Here is an 18929-nt window from a genome sequence, read left to right as displayed (position 1 = left end):
CCTAGCAAACATGTCCCCCAGCTGAAATCAGGTCCAATCCTCTAAGTGTCTAGGTTTGGTTTCATCAACTGAACAAAGGCACATGAAGACACATTTGCAGGTCCTTGGCCTCCATGGGCTACAATGTGCAGAAGAACAAGAACCACATCCACTTGGGAGGCATGGACTAGTCTGTATTACATTTGGTAAGTAAGTTGCCATTGGGAATGAAAACTCTACTGGGGGTGGACAGGAGCCTGTTACAAAACTAAAATAACCAGGATTTACCAAACTCCCTGTTACACATTCAATCCTCTCTTTGTGCACACGGCATCAATTGAGGCTCTAATAAATGGCAGCCTTCCTTTAACACAGATCGTTGTTCCTTGTGACTTTCAGATGCATTCGAATGGCAGCTGTTTACAGGTCATGTGCTGCTAGTTCATGAGCAGCAGCAGAGTCTCTGTACGTTTACCAACCGTAGAGCTGGGTGTGTCTGCATCCAAGTAACTGCAGAGTCAGTGTAGTCCCAGACAGTTAATTGCACAGTCTCACTTTCTGGTCTCATTGATCATTTGGGTAGATACAGCAACGGTTTGGTGGGTTTTGGTTTTTTTCCCCTTCGTTTTCTCCTAAGGAATGTGTGATCTTGAGCATGTTAGTTTAAGTTCCCTGTGGGTCAGGAAAATTCCATCTCCTTGAAATACCTGGGGAAGTGACCTGCTTGTATAACCTAGAATAAAGGAGCTTTTAAAGAAGAGACTGCTTTACAAATATGCTGGGATAAAAACCGTAAATTTCACAGCCAGACACCAGGCCAGGATCAATGGATGGGGCCAGGATCAATTAATTACAGAAGAAACAAACTCTTGGGAAGTAGCTGTAATTTATCCCCAAACCTTTCCTTGTTCTCATATGCTATCACGGATTCTCTTCTAGAGGGCAGAGTTAAGGTTATCTGGCCATGTACCCTCACTCTGTATTCCCTGTTTTTCCAGAGTTTGAGTTTTACTGAACTCGATGTTCTGGAAGGTAAGAGATATTCACAGTTAAAGTTAATTCTCTGTTTACAAAGGTTTTGTTAGTGACAAATAATGAGACTAATGCCTCACTGCGGTAATTCCACTGACTTCATTGTGCTCTTTCCCCATTTCTAGTTCCAAAAAAAATAAGCAAATTAAAACAACCTTGAGAACTAAAATACTGTGAGAAAGTGGAAATTTTAGTAGGTCAAATAATTCAGTTTCTTCTGTGTCTTGTGTGTGTGTAAATGGCACAACACGTTAATTTATAAGCACATCTTTCTTAACTTCTTTAAATATTCTGTAGTACATTGACTAGATCAAGTGGGTTGTTCAATGCAGTGAGGTTTTCATGCATTGCCCAAAACATATTTTTTCATGTTATGTAAATGATCACAACTCATTGAACACAAAATTGTGTATTTCATGCTGTGAACTGTGTCAGTGGCTCAAATTAATAGGTTTGTTTTTCTTCTCTCTCTCCATGAAAAAAGGAAGAAACCGTGAAAATACCCATGGGAGAGAGGGGGTTTCTGACAGTTGGGGTAGTAATGACGATATTTATGAAACGGGGAGAGGCCAAAGTAGGGCCTTAGCTGGAGCAAAGCGGGAGGGTTTTTTGTGCAGTTTCATTTCAGTCAGCCTCAAATCCTGTAGTCCCTACTTCCACACTCCCCCAACAAAGCCACCTGTGACTCCTGAGACAGCCCCACTGCAAAAACTGCAGAGCCCCCAGCACTCCCTCTCCTAGCTGGATCCCCTGGCAGCCAGAGCTCCCTGCAGAACTGCCGTGGTTGCTCTCCTGGGTACTCTGGTCAAGGACGGCTACCGGCTACTCCTGAGAATGCAGCTGAGAAATGACTCACCCTTCTCTAGATTCTTGCCTGTGGGCTGTGAGAAGCAGGATGGGGCCTGTATGATAAAGTCCATGTAACATTCCCCTCTCATCCCAGCCCTGGTATGTCACCAGTAGCTGCTGTCCCTGGGTAGCAGCCAAGGATGTTTCCCACCATTCAGGAGACCCCAGCCTGAGACTAAAGTCAGCTTCAGGCTTCTCCTCTCTCCCTTCTTGGAATCGAGTTCATGTTTTTGCCAAGAGTTAAAGCAGCCCGAACCCCCAGAGTCTGGATCAATGTCACAAGTTCCCAGTGTCTCCGTGGAAGAGAATTTGTTAAATCCCAGATGAGTGGGGTTATATCAGATCTCAGTCTGAGTCCTTTGCTCTTAATCCTGAGGATATTGTCCCAGCATGGGGCCATTTCCCGCCTCTCTTTCCTAGGGAAGCACAATTTTCCTTGCACAGACACAGGAACAGCAAGATCTTTCTCTGTCCCTTGTGCAAAGCAGGGGGCCAAATTCCATGGAAACAATGGACAAGCAGGGGGCCCTGGGCACATCCAGCCCTGGCCGTGAGATGTTCCCTCCCCTCTTTCTTTATGCCCCTGTTGTTATTTCATGGATTGTCTGGGATAGGGAAAAGCTGAGTTCACTCCAGGTGGAGGGGGAAAGAACCCTGAAAATCTCAGGCCCCAACCCCTGCTACCAGGATCACTGAGGTGCTGGGAATCTGCATGGGAAAGGGACGGTGTGAATTGTCAAGGTGCGGAATGAATAACAATCTACAACTAGATCCACCTCATTAACCACTGACACAGGCTAATCCTGCTGCAGATAGAAGGGAAACTGGGAGCGATTCTTTGCTGTTCAGCCATGGAAACAGTGACCCAATTGCAGCGCAGTGAATGTGCTGGGGAAAGCTGGACTTCACAGGCAGGTGGAAAGAGCAGATCCTAGAAACACCTGGAGCTCCCCACAGCACTTCTGCCTCCAGGGTCAGGTGTTGAGAGAGTCACAGTGCCCCCCCCCCCGACACATTACCTTCCAGCAGGAGGTGGCAGCACCCCCCACCCAATGCAGGGGAGAGGGCTGAGTGTATCTCTGTACCCTGAGTCCAGGGCACCCACTCTCTTTGCGCCACACATCGAATCTGGCCCTGCTACAAAGTGACCCCTAAGAACCAGCAACCTCCAGGACAGCAGGTTTGGCCTCAGAGCAGGGAATGTGTCCCCCATGCTGCTGTTAGGCCACTAGGCGCTCTGGAAACAGGAGGACTCTGAGTGTAATCTATAGCACATACGGCCCATCTGGGGATGTAGCTCAGTGGTAGAGCCCATGCTTTACATGTATGAGGTCCTGGGTTCAATTGCCAGCATCTCCAAGTTCCTTTCACACTGCTGCTTTGCTCATGCCCAGAGGGGATGTGGCCCAGCAGTCTCCCTACAGGAATTTCAATCCTGCTCAGTGAGGGGCAAGTACCAATTTCATGGAAGGTCTGGGTGGGGTTTCTGCTCCTAAGTCTCCTCTGTACATTTAAGATTCCCACCCGCTGTGCTGCTTGGGTCAAGGGTAGGTGAGAAGGGAGAATCCTCCAGCACTGGAGGGAAAGGTCCCATCTGCACAGAGTGAGAGACAAAGGCTAGACTTATTTCTAGTCTGGGCCCAATCTTTTCTCCTGGTATAGTCCGTGTTCCAGCTCAGGTGGTAGCTAGGGGATGTCTCATGACTGCAGCATGTTTGTTCAGTTCCACCCCCTTATACAGCTTTGGTACAAGGCAGGAATTTTTTGTCTCTCTCCTGAAGAAGAGCCCCAGGTTTAAGATGGATTCCTGTACCAGGTGACATGGTCACATGTCCCGTGAGACCCCCCCCCCCAAGCCTTCATTCTTCCTGACCTGACTCACGGATGGTGCAGGACAAAGCCATCTACAGTTTATTGTCCTGGTTAATGGGAGCCATCAAGAGTCCAAACCACTATTAATGGCCCACACTTTGCATCATTACAACAGGACCTCAGAGTTATAGTTCATATTTCTAGTTTCAGATCCAAGAATGATCGGTTCATACAAATAGGATGAACACACACAGTAGATTATAAGCTTTGTAATGATACCTTACAAGAGACCTTTTGCATGACGCATAGTCCAGTCACTTTATATTCACACTCATTAGCATATATTCATAAAATCCTATGGAGTGCAAGGTCACAGCAGGGAAAGGGTTTTACTGCGGCACCTGGGAGCAGTTGAGTTTCATGTTCAGGCTGTGGTATGAGTTCCTCCAGGTTTCTCGTAAGCACACAGGGACCTTCGCAGGTGCTCTCGATACAGGAATGGCCCAGGTACGATAAAGTGATGGGGATTGCATTTTCCTTTTTTATTTCTGTATTTCCAATGACATTTCTGTTTGTGATTTCGTTTTGCTTTGTATAACTGTGTTTTCTCCTGGATTTGATATTTAATGGAAAAAAGAATACAGTCTCAAGGCACCAGATGGAGGAGCAGGCTGGGGCTAGGACTGCTAAGAGAGCAAGAGTAGCAGGTTTTCTGTATTGTTTCCTGCCCTCATTTTTCTTGATGAGTTTCTCTTCTGCACAAAATGTGCCTTTTGTTAAAGTACGAGCCTGGCTAGTTCAGTTGGTAGCGCCTTCAGGCTTTTAATCTGAGGGTCCAGGGTTCAAGTCCCTGGTCAGGTAAAGAAACACTTTCCCCCTGTAACATCTCCAAAGAGTTTTAGAAGGACTCTCCTTGACTTTAGTTTTTCCTTTTCAGGACATGGCCTTTCCTAGGAAGGGCCCTTTACTGCCTGGGACTGAGGTGCTATTGCCTCACCTGTCCACTGGCCTCACAGTCTGGCGGAAGAAAGGCCTCTGGGCCTGCAGCAAAGTGCTGTGTGCTGACTTTTTGAGCAAATGCAGGGCTGGCCAGAGAGGCATGTTCCCACTGAGTCCTCCCTGCCAGAAAAAATTTTCCCCACAGACAGGGGCGGCTCCAGGCCCCAGCACGCCAAGCACGTGCTTGGGACAGCAAGCCGCGGGGGGTGCTCTGCCGGTTGCAGTGAGGGCGGCAGGCAGGCTGCCTTTGGCGGCATGCCTGCGAAGGGTCCGCTGGTCCTGCGACTTCGGCGGACCTCCCGCAGGCAAGCCACCAAAGGCAACCTGCCTGCTGTGCTTGGGGCTGGAAAATGCCTAGAGCCGCCCCTGCCCACAGAGTCCTCCCTGCTGGAAGTCTACAGTAATCAACAGGTGCTCTGCTGGTCCCATGGTGTAAGGGCCAGCACTCAGGACTTTGAATCCTGCAATCTGAGTTGAAGTCTCAGTGGAATCTGAGAACAATTCCTGGGCCACAAACCCTGCTGGGTCTTCCAAGGCTCTGTCTTGCTTTCTCAAAGGCCATGAAAGCCACTACAAAAGGGTTCTTTCTCCTGCTGATAATAGCTCACCTTAACTGATCACTCTCGTTATAGTGTGTATGGCAACACCCAATTTTTCATGTTATGTGTGTGTGTATATATATATATATATCTTCCTGCTGTATTTTCCACTGCATGCATCCAGTGAAGTGGGTTTTAGACCACAAAAGCTTATGCTCAAATAAATTTGTTAGTCTCTAAGGCTACGTTTACACTACCCGCCCGGGTAGGCGGGTAGCGTTCGACTTCTCAGAGTTCGATATATCGCATCTAGACGAGACGCGATATATCGAACTCCGAACGCGCTCCCGTCGACTCCGGAACTCCACCACCGCGAATGGCGGCGTCTGGACGGGTGAGTAGTTCGAACTAAGCTATTTGTGTAGCTGAACTTGCATACCTTAGTTCGACCCCCTCCCGCCAGTGTAGACCAGGCCTAAGGTGCCACAAGTACTCCTCTTTCTTTTTGCAGATAAATGAATGGAGGTTAAGTCCATGAATGGCTATTAGCCAGGATGGGTAAGGAATGGTGTCCCTAGCCTCTGTTTGTTAGAGGGTGGAAATGGATGGCAGTAGAGAGATCACTTGCTCATTACTGTTAGGTTCAGTCCCTCTGGGGCACCTGGCATTGGTCACTGTTAGCAGATAGGATGTGAGGTTGGATGGACCTTTGGTCTGACCCAATATGGCCATTCTTATGGTCTTATGAAGGGAGGAGGAGTGCCATGAGGCAGAGTTTCTGTAGTGTAGTGGTTATCACGTTTGCCTAACATGCAAAAAGTCCCTGGTTCAAAACCAGGCAGAAACATGTGGGCTTAATTTTCCCAGCTCCTACTGTTGTAGGAGCAGCAGTGATTTCTATGCTCAGAAGGTCTGTTATACTTCCCCTGCTCCCACTTTTGTCTCCTCTCCCTCTCTGAATGCCTGTGAAGTGGCTTTTCCCCTCCCGCTCCCTCCTGGAATGCTCGTGGGATGAATGTTCTGGTTGAAGAGCAGAAGAGCTCCCAGGTAGACAAGGTGTCTGGGACGCTAATTAGGCAGCGATCACCCAGAGCATGGACACTGCCCAAGGTGGAGTGTGACCCACCAGATGCAGCCAAGTCATCTCTAGTCGCAGGCCATGAGGTGCAGGCCCTTAAAAGGGGAAGGGGCCCTGTGCTCAGGAGAGCACTCACAAGCTTGTACCTCCAGTGAATGCCCTTCGCCAGGACCGCCAGGCCAGTGGTTCTCTGCGTTGTATTTCATTGTGCCTCATGAAGACTTACCTTCATCACACCATCCATAGGTGCCCTGTGGGACACTTACCTTGCAGAATCCTGACATCTCCAGTGCCGTGCCTGTCCTGGGAGCATGAGTATGTGAGTGTGACACCCCCCCCCCCCGCTTCTTCTTTTGAGCTTAGCTGTCATTATAACAAACGTGCTGCTTTCTGCCAAACTCTGGTGGGTCATTAGTCCTCCCTACTCTTACTAGCTGGCCCAATTTTGGGTAACACCTGTGATAACCCCAACCCCTGCATGACAGAGGGTGGTGAAATGAGCTTAAGAAAAAGCCTTGGCATCAGCAGGGGAAAGCTAGAGGATCTTGGCCAGTCACTTTTTGAAGCCTTGTGGCTTGGCTTCCTCTGCCCTTGGATGTTGGCCTATGGTGGCTGGCTCTTCTGCGTGACTTGGCCAATGGGCATTGTGGAGTTGGTACTCGGGGCAGGGGCAGTGAATGGAGACACTCCCCCCACCCCAGGGGATGCTGGGACGTGCCAACCACTTCTGGGAGCGGCACGGAGGGACGGAGGCAGAGTGGGAGGGAGCCACCTTAGTGCTGCTGGCACATCTCTGCACACCCATTGGGGGAGGGGAGCAGAGGGCCTCCATGTGCTGCCTGGGGTAGGGGCAGTGCACAGAGCTGCCTCCCCTCCCGGGTCTATTACAGAAGTGGGTGGGTGGGGTCTTTTGGCCTGCAAGGTGCAGCAGGTCGGACTAGATGATCACACTGGTCCCTTGTGACCTTAAAGGCTCTGAGTCTAAAAGGGAGAGGGAAGTAAAGGAATTTTTTTTTAAAGTAAACCAAACATAATGCCAGGATAACTCCCACTGCTCATTGTATAGTCCCACCCCTTTCTTCTTTCATTGTGTGTTGAGTGACCCGCAGCACATGGATTCTGTTGTTCCATTGTTAGAGTGTGACTGAAATTAAACCAATTCCCAGGGGAAAGAACATCACATCACAGGGTGGGAATTGAACCCCGAATAACTGCTTGAAAGGCAGCTAAGCGCACCACTATATCACCAATACATCTGGAAAAAGTGTGCCTTATGCTTGCCCAATGAGGCTAGACCAGCATTGAGGCGCTTTTCTGCCTGTTAAAATGTACTGGATTCTCAGCACTAAAAAAACCCACCTCCATCTTCACCTGGGTTTGAACCATCAGCCTTTCAATTAGCCACCAAAGTTGTTAATCACAGGGTATGTCCACACTACGGGATTATTCCGATTTTACAGAAACTGTTTTTTGGAAACAGATTGTATAAAGTCGAGTGCACGCGGCCACACTAAACACATTAATTCGGCGGTGTGCATCCATGTACCGAGGCTAGCGTCAATTTCCAGAGCGTTGCACTGTGGGTAGCTATGCCATAGCTATCCCATAGTTCCCGCAGTCTCTCCCGCCCATTGGAATTCTGGGTTGAGATCCCAATGCCTGATGGGGCAAAAACAGTGTCGCGGGTGATTCTGGGTCAATGTCGTCACTCAGTCCTCCTTCCATGAAAGCAACGGCAGACAATCATTTTGTGCCCTTTTCCCTGGATTGCCTGTGCAGACGCCATAGCACGGCAACCATGGAGCCCGTTCAGTCTTTTTTCACTGTCACCGTATGTCTACTGGATGGTGCTGACAGACGCTTAAAGAAGAGAATGACCTGGGAGTCATTCTCATTTTTGCCCAGGCACCCCCGGCTGATCTCACTGAGGCCAGCCAGGAGCTCTCACGGGACAACGATGACGGATACGAGTCCTACTGTACCATCTGCCATCCGGAAGGGAAGGGGATGCTGCTGTGTAGCGCTGCAGCACCACGTTTGCCAGCAGCATCCAGTAGACATACGGTGACATTGAAAAAAGGTGAGACACTATTTTTATCCCTCGGCTTTCATGGGAGCAGGGAATGACACATACCCAGAACCACCCGCAACAATGTTTTTGACCCTTCAGGCTTTGGGAACTCAGCCAAGAATGCAAATGGTTTTCGGACAGTGCGGGAACTGTGGGATAGCGACAGTCGTCAGTCACCCCTCCCTCCATGAACGTCCATTTCATTCTTTGGCTTTCTGGTACGCTTGTCTCAGCTCCTTAAGTTTCAGCACTGTGCTGAGTCCCTGTTGTGGCCTCTGTCCATCATAGCCTTGGAGATTTTTGCAAATGTTTTGGCATTTTGTCTTTTGGAACGGAGCACTGATAGAACAGATTCATCTCCCCATAGAGAGATCAGCTTCAGTATCTCCCGTACGGTCCATGCTGGAGCTCTTTTTTGATTCTGGGCCTGCATGGTCACCTGTGCTGATTGGCGCTCCACGCTGGGCAAACAGAAAATGAAATTCAAAGGTTCGCGGGGCTTTTCCTGTCAACCTGGCCAGTGCATCCGAGTTCAGATTGCTGTCCAGAGCGGTCACAATGGTGCACTGTGGGATAGTGGCTGGAAGCCAATACCGTCGAATTGCGGCCACATTAACCCTAATCCAACATGGCAATACCGATTTCACCGCTACTCCCCTCGTCGGGGAGGAGTACAGATACTGGTATTAAGAGCCCTTTATATTGATATAAAGGGCTTTGTTGTGTGGATGGGTGCAGGGTTAATGTGATTTAACGCTGTTAAATTCGATATAAACTCATAGTGTTGACCAGGCCAGAAAGAGCAGCAGGTTTCCCCTGTTTCCTGCTCTTGTTTTCTTGACTAGTTTCTCCTCTGCACGAACTTGCTCTGTTGCTTTGGGACCCTGGCTAGCTCAGCTGGCAAAGCATCAGACTTTTAAGCTGAGGGTCTAGGGTTCAAGTTCCTGGTCAGGTGATAAAAACTACTCACAAAGATCTTACCCTGTCTTTCTCACTTACTCTTTGATGTTACTTTTTCTCTTCAGGATTTTCCCTTTCCTCAGAAGGGCCTTTTTGTGTGTGGGTTTGAAGGGACAACTTCCTGACAGCCCCTCTGTCCTTGCAGCCTGGAGGAATAAAGGCCTCTGGGCATAGAGCATGTTCCTCCCCTGCACACACACACACACACACACATACAAACACACAGAATATCCCTAAGGAATTAGAATCACCTGCTGCATTCCCCGTCCTGCTGGATCCCCAAATGAAGATGCTCTTCAGCCTAAACCCATGTCCCCTCTTTTCCCAGTGCCCCTCAATCCCAACCCTCAGTCCCTCCTATGCTCACTGCTCCTCACTCCCAACCGGAGCCTGCTCCTCTTCACCCTTCTCCTCAATCCCAATTTAAACAGCCATACTGGGCTGGACCAAAGGCCCACCTAGCTCTGTGTTTTGTCCTCTGTCAGTAGCCAATACCAGGTGCCCTAAAAGTTAGTCAACAAGGCACAACTGGGAGTTGAACCCAGGCTCTCCTGTTTACAAGACAGGCGCTTTAGCCAACTAAGCCATGGTGCCTGCCTGTGGCTAAAAAACACTGTCTGCCCACACCTGACTCTCTGCCATCCCCCCTGGGGCCTGACAAGCTTTGCTTATGTTTGAATTCTGCAAAGCAGAGGAGCAGGTGAGGTTTTCCTTGCAAGCTCTGTGTGTGTGTGAATCTTTGGCCAGGTCTGCACTGCAAAGTTATTTCAGCAGAATTATATTGCTCAGGTGTGTGAAAAACATACAACGCTCCCTCGGTCAGCAGCTTTTGGCTGGTGCACACACTGCAATACCACGTCTGGCGACAAAATTGCCCTATTTTGGTGACAAAATAAAACCACCTCGACGAGAGGCCTAGAGCTTTGTGCAGCAAACTTAAAGTGACAAATTTTCAGTGTAAATGCTGCTGGTCATTATATCACCATAACTGGCCTCCACCAGTATCCCATAATGCCCGCTGTGAACTCACCTGCCCTGCATTCCTGCTACAGAGGCTGGGCCCCTCCCCTTTCAGAGACCTCCCATTTTTAAAAGTCCTGGGGTGTTGTTCCCCCCCTGTTCAGGCACCCCTGGGGCCCTGCACTTCACACAGCTCTCCCTGATTTCAGCTGTTAGTGAGGAAGCCTCACTGCTAGCGCAGACTGGGCAGTTTCTTGCATGAGAGACACTGTCCCAAAGCAGGACTAAAATTTGGGAATAGATTCATAGACTTAAGGTCAGAAGGGACCATTATGATCATCTAGTCTGACCTCCTGCACAATGCAGGCGCCAGAATCTCACCCACCCACTCCTGTAACAAACCCCTGACCTATGTCTGAGTTACTGAAGTCCTCAAATCGTGGCTTAAAGACCTCAAGGTGCAGGGAATCCTCCAGCAAGTGACTCGAGCCCCACGCTGCAGAGGAAGGCGAATGTCCGAGAACAATTCTAGGGGAAGGTGAATGCAGAGCAGTGACACTGGAGATGCCCAGACCTCCAATGAGGGCAGCGTGGAAATTAATAATGGGAAGATCATTTGCGAAATTAGTCGTCACTGACAAGATTTGTCTCTGTTCCTATTTCACGCTGTGGTGTTAGTTAGAGGAATCAGGACAGATTTTTTACGATATTAATTAAACACTTAATTTTATTTAACCAAGCCAAAAACGTAGTGTCACTTATTTTTGCTCTCTCCTAGCAAGAATGAATTGAATTTTGTGACTTTCTGGAAAGTGCAGTGAGATTAAATGTGGGGAATTCAGTCTCTGTGTTTGTGAGCTGATGTTTTCCTCTCACAGGTCAGTACCTGCATTGAAATACCAAGAGGGATCTAAGGGCTGGTGTACGCTGGGCACTGAACTGACAGAGCGACGTCTCTCAGGGTGTGAACGCCCCCCCCCAACCCATATAGTTAAGGTGACCTAAGCCCTGGTTAGATAGTGCTAAAGAAAAGGAAGAATTGTTCTGTCCATGTAGCTATTACAGAGATGGGAAAACCCCTCCAGTCACTGTCTACTCCGAAGTGCTATAGCAGTGCCACAGCAGCATTTTAAGTGTAGACAGCGTGAAAGTAGATGTGGCTCCAGTTTGCACTGTGGATGCTCAGGTACTAAGGCTACAATAATAACAACAACAGCACAGTGCTTGCGTAGTTGGCAGGATTTGAACCTGCGCAGGGAGACCCCAATGGATTTCTAGTCCATCGCCTTAACCACTTGGCCACAACTACTTAACATACACCCATTTTGCTACATGATGATTCTGTTCTCACTGAATTGTCACTTCAAATTGCTCAGACCAGCTTCCCCAGCACACTCATGGCTGCATTAGTGTAAGAGTGTCCTTGGCTGAACAGCAAGAATTCCTGCCCATTTCCCTTCCAGCTGGAGCAGGATGGGAGTGTGTTTGTGTGAACGACATTGCTGTAGATTGTTGTTCATTCCCCACTCTGACAACTCAGACAGTCCCTTTCCTAGTCAAATCTCCAGCACATCGTTCCAATAGCAGGGGGCAGGATTTCTCTGGGGCACTGAGGGCTGGTGCATGAACTCAGCCTTGCATTGATGTTACATGGACTAACAACAACAGCAGAAAGAAAGAGCCGAGCCAATATCTCCCTGCCAGGGATGCAGGTGCGACGTCCCCTCTGTGTGACCATCGCCATTGCAGGAGAGATGGGTTCACTGGAATCGAATGCCCTGGCTCAGACCAGAGACACAGGGAGATTTTGCTGTTCATGGATCTGTGCAAAGGAAATTTTGTCTCTGTGTGAAATTGAGGTGGGAAATGAAATGTCCCCATGGTGGCCCAGTGCTCTAGGGAATGTGGGTGAAGGACTCGGGCTGAGAAATGATTTAACAGGGGTTTGTTTCAATTTATTGCCCTGATTAAAATCTATGGCTAAAAGGCAGCCACTGTTGTTAGTACTTGTACCTGTGTAGGGACACCCCAGTGGGTGTCAAGTCCATTGCCTTCACCAGGGGCAGTCGATTATTTTATCAAGGTACAAATTTCTTGGTCAAGACCTAGACTCCAGAGAAAACAATACACTGCTGATAAGAAGAAGTACATAAAAAGATTTTGCAGCCACCATGGGCATAACTATGATGTGTCGTGTTTCACTCTTTATACCTGGCGCCACCTCCTTTCCCTTTAGCCTTGTAGTTGACCAAGGGCAAAGCTGAACATCTCCTCAGATACCAGGGAGTGTTTATGTCCATTCCTGCGAGCTACACAGGGGTTTGATGTTGCTGCTTTCAATCCTCCGGGACACTGCGGGGGTGATGCCTGGGGGCAGCAGCACACGGAGGCCCCCCATCCTGCCCCACTTGGAGCCCCAGGTAAGCGCCACACTCCTGACTCCCTCCGAGAGCCTTCACCCCCCTCCACACACCCCTTCCTGCCTGCCCCAGTCTCCCTCCCAGAGCCTGCACCCCCACCCCATCTCCTGTTCCCCCGACCCCCTGCCCCAGCCCAGAGCCTGCACCCAGCACCCAAACTCCCAGAGCCATAACAAGAAATTTTTGTGCCCGAGGCAAGGGCCAGCTCCAGGCTCTTTGGCGGCAGGTCCCTGAGTCCCTATTGGAGAGAAGGACCTATTGCCGAACTGCCGCTGAAGAAGCGGCGGCAGTAGAGCTGCTGCTGAAGCACCACTGATCGGGGTAGAGCTGCGCCCCTCCACTTTGCGCGCCCGAGGCAAGTGCCTCACTCGCCTCACCCTTGTTACGGTGCTGCAAACTCCATCCCAGAGCCTGCACCCCAATCCCCAGCCCAGGGCCTGCACCCTAGACCTCCTCCCCCGACACAAACTCCCTCCCAGAGACCAGCCTCTCACCCCTTCTGCACCTAAACTACCCCCAGAGCCTGCACCCCAATCCCCAGCCCAATCCACAGCCCCAGCCCAGGGCCTGCACCCCAGACCTCCTCCCCCCACCCAAACTCCCTCCCAGAGCCTTAGGCAGGTGAGGGGCAGAGTTTTGGGGGATGGGTTCTGGGCAGTATGAGTGACATTATTGGCCCACTGGGAGGACTGGAGGACTGGCCCTGGCCCTAAGGTAAATTGAGGTTGAGACCCTGCTTTAAGGGATTGGAGCAACGCTGGAGAGACTGACGGGCAGGGAGCTGGGGAGCCGTGTGTGCCCCAAGGAGAGTTGTTGTTGTGCTCTGGTGACACAGAGCGGGGGTGGGGAGTTTGTAAGCTGTGGTGTTTGTATAGAGAGAAAGTTCACTAACCCCCAGGTTAAAAACTGGTCCTGCTCTGGGCTATACATGACACTCCTTGTTGCGAGTATAGATCAGCGGTTGAATGTTTCCCTGCATGATAATGGGTTCCTAATGCCCTCCCTGGTCAGAGCTCCAGCACCTTCTGTACTCGCACCGTGAATGTGAAGAACAAGACTCCAACCCCATCGTTCTTCCCTGGCCCAGAGGACCAGAGAGATGGGCCCGTCCACCAATCGCCCTCTGCACATCATCCTATCCCAGTCCTGACCTCCAGACTCACAGCTCTGCCGGTGACCCTCACTCCCGACCCGCAGGCCCCTGGGTTCCCCCCAGCTCTAGCAGTGCCCCTCACTACCGACCCGCAGCCCCCTGGGCTCCCTGCTGAGCTCCCCAGTCACTGTGCTGCTGGTGCCCCTCACTCCCGACCCACAGCCCCTGCTATCCCAGTCCTGACCTCCAGATTCACAGCTCTGCTGGTGCCCCTCACTCCCGACCCGCAGCCCCCTGGGCTTTCCCCAGCTTTGCTGGTGCCCCTCACTCCCGACCCGCAGCCCCCTGGGTTTCCCCCAGCTCTGATGGTGCCCCTCACTCCCGACCCGCAGCCCCTGCTATCCCAGTCCTGACCTCCAGACTCACAGCCTTGCTGGTGCCCCTCACTCCCGACCCGCAGCACCCTGGGCTTCCCCCAGCTCTACCGGTGCCCCTCAGTCCCGACCCGCAGCCCCCTGGGTTTCTCCCAGCTCTGATGGTGCCCATCACTCCCGACCCGCAGCCCCTGCTATCTCAGTCCTGACCTCCAGACTCACAGCTTTGCTGGTGCCCCTCACTCCTGACCGCAGCATCCTGGGTTTCTCCCAGCGCTGATGATGCCCCTCACTCCTGAACTGCAGCCTCCTGGGCTCCCGCTGAGCGCTGCAGTCACTGCGCTGCTGGTGCCCCTCACTCTGACCTGCAGCCTCCTGGGCTCCCCGCTGAGCTTCCCAGTCACTGCGCTGGTGGTGCCCCTCACTCCGACCCGCAGCCCCTGCTTTCCAGTCCTGACCTCCAGATTGACAGCTCTGCTGATGCCTCACTCCGACCTGCAGCCCCTGTAAAACTGATGAATGAAATTGTTTTTAATTGTTCACTTTATCCATGTAACTTCTGTTCACCATTCACTACACTTGCCTATATTGTAACTTCTGTTCACTGTTTGCCATATTGTAATTCAAACCCCGTTTTAAAACGCTCACTCCATTTTGTAATAGCTTCCTCCAACCTTCATTTTTGCAAACCCTGCTGTATTCTTATTAGTTTAGGTTAGATGTGTGACTGAGGTATGTATGGATGATGGAATCAACCTCAGCTCCAGCCTGTCCTGATGAAATAAAGTTCAAACCCCACCGGCTGAAGATGCAGACAAGAGCCCTAACAAAGTAAGAAGAGGCCACCCTAAAAAGAAAAGGTCCAATAGAAGGAAGATCAAAGCCAGGTCCCAGGCTGAAAATCGCCTGCAATTGATGGAGTGATCAATCACCAAACCCAGAGGCAGTGACACTGCAAGACCTATAGACTCTGGATTCAAACTAAAGCCTACAAAAAGGATGGGTGAGATGGGAGACTTTGGAGGGGTAACATTCTGCTGCCAACATGGAAGGGCATCGGTGCATGCCCAACAGAGACCCAGCTCGTCCTTGTGCCCGGCTTTCCTGGCCAGTTACCGCCACAAGCTACGAACCCAAGCTGCAAAATCAAGTCACAAAACTCAAGCTATCTTCAGGACTGGTAACTATGCAGCAGCTGCAGAACATCTGATGGATGTGAGTGTGTGTGAAGGTATTAGGTATAATGTGTGTGTGTAAGGGTTAAAATATTAGTTATTGGTCAGAAATCAAATTGTTCTCATAATAAATGTGGCATCTTTGTCTTGCCCCCTGAAAAAGATCCTGTGTCGCTTTGTCTGTACAATACTTGTGGCTTGTCCGGGCAGGTTCCAAGCAGGGGACACCAGGTGCAGCCGGGCGGCGGCCCCCCAACGCCACAGCAGGGTGGACAGAAGCAGCAGCAGCAGCGGGGTCATAGGGGGTGGGGCGCTGCCAGGGGCGGCTCTATAAATTATGGCGCCCCAAGCAGGGCGCCGCGCTGCGCCGCCCTTCCCCGTCCCGCGGCCCGGTTGTCTGCAGCGGGTGTGGTGGGAGCTCCCTCCGAGCCGCGGGACCAGTGCACCCGCCGCAGACATGCCTGCGGGAGCTCAAGCGGAGCCGCGGGAAGAGGGGACAGGTATGACATGCCGCCCTGCCCCGACAACGCCGCCCCACATGCCTGCTTGGCGTGCTGGGCTATGGAGCCGGCCCTGGGCACTGCCATGCGGGGCCCATGTCCCGCTCTCCGGGGGCTCCGCTCCCTCTGGGGCTACCCTGCCCCGGGCTCCTCAGCCTCCTGCTGGGGATGGTCACCGGCCTTCTGCCCTGCCCCAGGTCCCAGCTGGTCTGGAGCGCGGGAGCCCTGTTATGGAGGGACCCTGGGCTGAGGCCGGCCCGGGAAGTCCTGCTGCTGACCCGACGACCCTGCCAGCGCCCAACCAGCTGGAGGCGAGGGGGGGATGTGGGCAGAGTCAGCATTTGGTGATGGTGGGGGTGACCAGGGCCAGTGGCCAGTAGGGGGTGTTTGGGGTGGGGTGGAGAGACCCAGCACTGGAGGCAGACAGAAGAGTGTGGGGGCGGGGAGGCCACTGGTCGGAGCGGGGGTGAGAGCCCTGGGCTTGTGGTGGGGAGGCTGGGGTTGGTGAGGGTGCACCCAAAAAATTTTTTTTCTTTTGGGGCAGCAGAAAAAACCTGGACCCAACCCTTGCAGGTGAGCCAGAAGCCCACACTCTGTGGTTCTGGCTGGGGAGCTCAAAGTTAGGTACTTGCCTCAGGTTAAAGAGATGCTTCCTGAGAACAAGCTGCCCCTGCCTCAAAGAGGGATGGAGAATGAGTACCCTGTTAAAGCCCAGGAATTGAACCAAGGGACTTTTAGATTTTCAAGCTTACACGCTCACACAAACCAAGCTACATTTAGCAGCTGCACAGGACTGTTGTGGTTCGGATGCTTCTCTGCCCGGGAGGTTTTTGCGCACGCAGTTGCACACAAAAAGGAACGTCATTTGTGAGCGGCCCATGAAGGACAAGGACTCGCTCTTTCCTGCCTTGACTCAGCTCTGACTTGCTTGCCTCACCCCTGTTCCTGCCCCTAGTGCCCTGGTCGACCTGGTGGTGGAAGGGGGACTGGGGGCCAGTGGTTGCAGGAAGGAAGTTGAGCTGGACCCTGAGCTAGACTAGGGACCTGGCGGTGAGAGTCCTGGCCACCACCTGCCACCCCACCCTGTTGTCCTGGCTTCCCCACTGGGCGTCATTTTCGGGTGGGAAGTGGGGCGTTCTGCCTCCCTCCCTGATTTTCACACCACCAGAGGAGTGCGAACAGGGAAAACAGTACGGCCCTGCTCCACACCCCTACCAGAGGAGGAACCCGGCGCCCTTAGCGTGTGGTTTAAGAAGTATGGGCTTGTTGGCTGACAGGGCCTGTCCCCGAGGAGCTGGGGAAACAGCAGCTGCCGCCTACCCCTCGGCTCCAGGCTGTGGGAAATGCTCATTGCCTGGTCTGCGATGGGCCGGCTGCTGCTCCGTATTGCTCTGGAAGTGATGCTAGCCAAGGATGCTTCACTCAACACTGAGATAGCGGCCACCTCTGGGGGCTGGGTTGCCACAAGTCAGCAAATGAATTTGGAGCAGGAAATGCACTGAAAGGACCGAGGGCAGCTGCAGGAAGGCGGTGTGCTGGAGAAAACCAGAAGCACCTGGGATCCCAGCCCTGCCCTCCCCCACTCTACCCCCTAACCTCCCACTCTCCTCCCAGAGTTGGGGGGAGAAACCCAGGCGCTCCTGGTCCCCAGGTCCTTGCACCACCCCCATATTTCGATATGGCTCCATCCAATAGCTGCCCCCTCAATTGCAGGGCCAGTGCCAAGGGGCTCACCAGGGGTCCTGCCTGTTTGCCACAGGTCGGGCAGCACCAGTGCCCCAGGGTTTTATGGGAGAGACGATGCTAATGGGTGAAGAAGCAGGCAGCAGACCACCCCCACGACAGAGAAAGAAGTGCTAGGGGGGCGCCGTGCTGCAAGGAGTGGAGGGGGGACAAGGTATGACATGCCGCCCTGCCCCGACAACGCCGCCCCACTGGCCTGCTTGGCGTGCTGCGCAGGGAATGGGAGGATCTTCCCTCACAGTGGGTGCATCTGTCTCCCCCGCAATTCCTCCCCAGCCCTACCCCGGCCCAGGCTAACCCCGGCCCAGCTACCAGGGTTAAATTTGGCCTGGGAAATTTCCCCAGCTGCTGGACGGAGGGTGTGTGGGGCTGGGAGGGCATGTGCCTCTATTCACCCTTCCACCGACAACAGCTGCATGGGAACTGACCAAAAAGGAGCCTGCTAGCACTGCTGCCTAGAGGAAACTGAGGCACCAGTGGCCCAGTGTCGCCAGGTGCCCCAGAGGGAAGATGAACAGAGCAGGGAATCATCCAGTTGATCCAGTCATACCTCTGCTGCCCATTCCCAGCTTCTGGCAAACAGTAGGGCTACAGGCACCATCCCTGCCTGCCCTGGCTAATAGCCCTTGATGGACCTATGTCCCCTGAAAATTTCATTTATCTAGTTTCTTTTTTGAACCCTGTTATTGTCTTGGCCTTCACAACATCCTCTGGCAAGGAGTTCCACAGGTTTGACTGTGCAACTGCCCGGATCCCCCGCCCCCCCACCCCGGGTTGTATCTGGAAAAGAAGATGAGGAGAGCCATGATGTGTCTGTCACTGGCTGGTGCCTCAGTTTCCTCTAGGCCAGCAGTGCTGCGAGGGTAGAGACTGAGGACGGGAGGCTGAGGGTTTCTCACCAGGAGAGCCCAATGGATGGCCCTGGTCACCGGTGGGGATCACTGCAGTAGGCACTATTTCAGCCCCACATTTTTGGGTGGACACCACAGATGGAGCTGACCGAGCACTCTCCCCGCAAACACACAAACACTCCAAAAACACAACACCACACACACCCCTCACTCCTGGTGTTGGGAGGGGAAACAGTGTGAAAGGAGCAAGAGACAAAGAGAGAGTGAGGGAGGGATGGACGGAGGAAAAGGATGAAACCCAAAAGGACAAATCCTAATGTCCCCTAGTGATTCTAGGGGACAAAATCCACAGGTAGCACAATAAAATTTCTGCCTCCTGAAGCTTGGTGTTTTCCATGCGATGAATTCATCTATCACCAGATGGATCAGACTGAACAGGTTTCAAACCTTGAGGAGGCTCTTACCTTCTAAAATGGGACGGCTGTTTTCTAGTA

At 52.1% G+C, this 18929-nt stretch overlaps 4 non-coding genes across 4 annotated transcripts; 2 read left to right on the top strand and 2 right to left on the bottom strand.

The window, feature by feature from the left end:
- The first annotated feature begins 3147 nt into the window (after window positions 1-3147).
- On the top strand, window positions 3148-3219 carry TRNAV-UAC. Its single transcript has one exon. It is a non-coding gene; the product is annotated as a tRNA-Val (tRNA).
- Window positions 3220-5984: 2765 nt separating this feature from the next.
- Window positions 5985-6057, top strand: TRNAV-AAC. The gene has a single exon. It is a non-coding gene; the product is annotated as a tRNA-Val (tRNA).
- A 3782-nt stretch (window positions 6058-9839) lies between these two features.
- On the bottom strand, window positions 9840-9913 carry TRNAT-UGU. The gene has a single exon. It is a non-coding gene; the product is annotated as a tRNA-Thr (tRNA).
- Window positions 9914-11506: 1593 nt separating this feature from the next.
- TRNAS-AGA lies at window positions 11507-11588 on the bottom strand. The gene has a single exon. It is a non-coding gene; the product is annotated as a tRNA-Ser (tRNA).
- Between the last annotated feature and the right edge of the window lie 7341 nt (window positions 11589-18929).

This window comes from Mauremys mutica, chromosome 23, assembly GCF_020497125.1.
Source record: "Mauremys mutica isolate MM-2020 ecotype Southern chromosome 23, ASM2049712v1, whole genome shotgun sequence".
Lineage (NCBI taxonomy): Eukaryota > Metazoa > Chordata > Testudines > Geoemydidae > Mauremys > Mauremys mutica.
The sequence above is the reverse complement of the archived record's forward strand: the minus strand, read 5'-3'. Positions and strand labels throughout refer to the sequence as shown.